Below are 4,311 nucleotides of genomic sequence, written 5' to 3'. Positions count from 1 at the left end.
AATAGAATCTATCATATCACTCTTGAATAAAGCCTTCTTTGCTCTTTCTACAATCCTGCCTGTTCCTGTGTCATTTTCAGTGCAAGAGTGACAAGGTGCCTCCCCTGGGGCAGGATTTTACACTGGCCCAGGTCATCACAGGGCACTGGTAACACCAGTGAAGGTGAGCTCGTTACCCATGAGCAGGGATGAGTCTTTCATGCTGTGTATGCCACCACGATTCCCCACACCCACAGTCTGCAAGCACAGCACCTGCTCAGGGGATGGAATGGAGGGTGGAGCTGAGTGGAGACACCATGGCTAGGCCCTCTTAGAATCCTCACAGTGGCACTTTCCAGCTGGGACAGGAGAAGATATCCTGCTGATGACTGGGGAAAATCACTCTCCTTGGACAAACTTGGCTCATTATAACCTAATTGCAACATTAATACACACATCCACCCCAATGTATACCCATTTCCAAGGTCCAACCACCCCTCACTGGGTCTGTGCTCTAGATTTTCTTGACTGTATCTTTAAAAGCAAAGTGAGAGAATTTTACACCGATCAGTAACAAAGGTATGGATGTCTGGGGTCGCTCAAGCTCCACCTAAATGTAGAGAAACCAAATAAAAACGAGGAGAGAATGGGGAAAACTGAAGAAAGACTCCATTCTAACTGCTGGGATCAGCTGACAGGCTGAACTTGTCTTCTCCCCTCTAGGGATGCCTATTGAGTGAGAATCACACTGTCTGCCCTGTGTACTTTTGTTGGGGATTACAGCTTGTCCATGTATTGCTTTGAATGCATTTTTGCAGTCAGACACTATCACCAAGAATCCTTGAACCTTAACCTGTCACAATTTGATATTAATAAAGAGTGTTACTCTGTAAACTGTCACTGTGAATCCTTCCTGGGCACTGGCAGCAGGGAACACACTCAAATAAAGGGGGACAGCTGCTGGGGGCTCTCCCTTGTGCTGTTGGCAGAGTTGAGGAAACCTCCCCTTTTCACATGACCTCACAGATATGGTGTGACATGCAGAAAATTGTCCAGAAAAAGATATTTTTGACCATGTTAGTGTTTAACATTGATTGGTCTGTTAGACTGATGACACAAAGAAATTGATTGGCACTGCCAGCACCCCTCATTAAACTGGTACACAGTTAATTATATATATGATATATATATATATCTCATGATAATAAAACAGTCTTTCTACAGTATATTCAGAAAAATCTTCTAAGTAAAAAATACATTTAGATGATTGTTGTTAATTAAATGTTAGCAATGCTTTAGCATTCTATGCACTGGTTTAAATATGCACATTCAATTCTATTTTTATCAGTTCTGCAAAATGTTGTGGTTGCTTTTATTTTCTATGATTTAATTTCAACTTCTGTGTCCTCTCTTAATATTTCTATGGCATAGTGCCATCTTGGGGATGCTGCGAGCATCTGAAAGGACATGAAACAGACTGAAAGAAAATCAAAATATTTTTGCTGCACGATGTTGTTGGTGGATGCTAGGACACTAAAAATAAATGTGACTGAAATCCAGAACTCTCTAGAGTACCAAGAGTATCACAGCTAATGCCATGTCTGTAGAAATTACCACAAATTCTTGAATGCAGCACGTTACCTGGTATTTTAAACTTGTGAATTCTAGTGTGTGTGACAATAGAGAATCTCAGCTTTTCCTTTAAAAGCACGTTTCTCCTCTAATTAAAGAGAAACACTAATCCTAAAAGATTTGGAAACTGGAAGAGAAATTGTATTCTGCTAAGGACAATGACAATATTTAGACAATCTTTGTCCTGATTTCCAGTAATTAATAGATTTATAAAGAGACAATTTCTTCTTAGTGTGTAAAGGAGGAGTAAAAATACAGCAACATTGTTTTAGTCACATTCTTGTCATTTTTAGCTTGGCCTTTATTAGTAGCTGGCAGAAGTTCAGAGCATAGTTTGAGCTTTCAGGACTGCCTCTGCTTCCTTGATTCCCCAAAGCAAAACCAGACAGATCTGCTGACACAGTGCAGTACATGCACTGTTGTCCTCAAAATATTTCAAGGTTTTATGTCCTGTGGTGCAACCACACTAAGGGACCACTGCTCCATCACCCAAAGCAAACACCAGATTTTCCTAATGTTATTTGTTTGCATAACATTAAGAAATATTCCACTTAATGGAGACTGCTTGTAAGTTCTCTGGAGAGAGATTTCCTAACCCAGCTCCCTGCAGCCTAACACAGAGCCATATCCCGCAGCTCAACAGGTGCTTGAGAAATTCTAGCCTGAAACAGTGCTGCTGCTGGGGCTGAGTTTGCTGTTGAGTGAAGGGCTGGGATATGTACAGGAGATGGTTCTCATTTCAGGAATTACCCCTTTAATCAGCAGCTTTGGGGAATATTGCCCTGCCCAGGTGCAGCTGCTGCTTTTTCCTCTTAGCTGTTGAGTTTGTGAGGTCCCCAGGATGAGGTGAGAGATGAGAATCTGGCTCCGTGTTCTCAGAAGGCTGATATATTATATTATATTATATTATATTATATTATATTATATTATATTATATTATATTATATTATATTATATTATATTATATTATATTATATTATATTATATTATATTGTATTATTTACATTACATATTAAAACTATACTAAAGAAAGAGAAAGGATTCAGACAGAAGCCTTAACAAGAATGATAATGGAAAACTCATGACTGACTCCTCAGAGTCTGACACAGCTGATGGTGATTGGTCATTAAGTAAAAACAATTCACATGGAACCAATCAAAGATGCACCTGTGGGCAAACAATGTCCAGACCACATTCCAAAGCAGCAAACACAGGAGAAGCAAGCAGATAATTATTATTTACATTTTTCTCAGAGGCTTCTCAGCTTCTCAGGAGAAGAAATCCCGGAGAAGGGATTTTTCAGGAAATATGACAGTGACACTTAGCAGCTCAGCAATGTGGACTTGTGCCAGAAGGTGCTACAGTAGGTCCATGTTCACCACCTCACCCACAATTCCTTCTCTGTTTGCAAAGAAGGGTCTAGCAAGGCATCTTCCCTCACCAGCTGTGTCGGGATGTTCTCTTTCACACACTCCAGGAACCTCCTGAATTCTTTTTTCTGCACTCTGTTATGTTTCCAGCAGACACCCAGTAAGTTGAAGCCCCCTATGGGAGCAAGAGCCAGACAATTCTTACAGCAACCTCACAGAGTGTTTCATCCTACTTTGGTGGTCTTTTACAAAATCCCACCAGGATCTCTGGCTTCTCCCTGATTCTCACCCATAAACACAACCCTCTCCTCACCATCACCAAGCTCCAGACCATCAAAACCCTCCCTCACACCCAGGGCTGCACGACCACCTCTCCTTCTTCACGTGGCTCTTCTGGAGAGTTTGCAGCCACCCACTGTGCCACTCCAGTTGTGCCAATCATCCCACCATGTCTCTGTGGCAACAACTGCACCACAGCTTTCCTGCTGAAGGAAAGTATTGGGGAGAAATGCTCCAGGGAAAATGTATGAGAAAATGTGATTTAACGGCTGATTTTTGGTTAATGACTTGGGCAAGAGTTGCAGCAAAGCCTATGGGCTAAAATGGCAAAGGTAGTGAGCAGCAGCTAAATGTTTAGAAAGAGAAGAGGATACCTCACTGCATGACCTGTCAAAGATGAACAAAAAGAGCCTCAATCTGTGAAAAAATTTGTGTTGGTTCATTAGCCACATAAGGTTAATGGTGAGGATGCACAGGCAAATGGAAAAATGAGAATTAACCATTTAGCTTATATAGAAATAAAAAAAAAAAAAAAAAAATATATATATATATATATATGATGTCTGGGGGAGATGCAAGAGGCAGATGTGAAAGAGAAAACAGCAACACTAAGGGTTGGGACAAGAAGAAAGGAACAGCTCAAAAAAGCTGAACCCTGTTATCTATCCTGTAGTTATCTAACTATCTTGTAGTCATCTGCTTAATTTAAAACTATGACAGACAATTTTCTTCTTCAAATTATGAAAGCTGTCATATTTATAGATAAGGCTTTTAAAATGCTTTGGATATCAGAAAGGTTGTGACTCTTTAAGGTGTCTGTGAAATACCCATTGAAACTGTCACATATCAGTATCCAAAATGCAATGATAACTCAGGAAATTCCACAAGATAAGCATCTGAATTAGCTAGGGATCTGAACAACTTGCTTTTTGATAGATATTTAAAATGATATCGTCTTACAAAACAACATAAATTAAACTCTAATTGTATGGAAGCAAATCTTTTTTTTCCTTTCTAATTTACAGTGCTATTTCAACCACGATGTCTCTAT

The sequence above is a fragment of the Agelaius tricolor genome, unplaced genomic scaffold, assembly GCF_023055355.1.
Source record: "Agelaius tricolor isolate 1412-34295 unplaced genomic scaffold, bAgeTri1.0.p SCAF_11, whole genome shotgun sequence".
Taxonomy (NCBI): Eukaryota; Metazoa; Chordata; class Aves; order Passeriformes; family Icteridae; genus Agelaius; species Agelaius tricolor.
The sequence above is the reverse complement of the archived record's forward strand: the minus strand, read 5'-3'. Positions refer to the sequence as shown.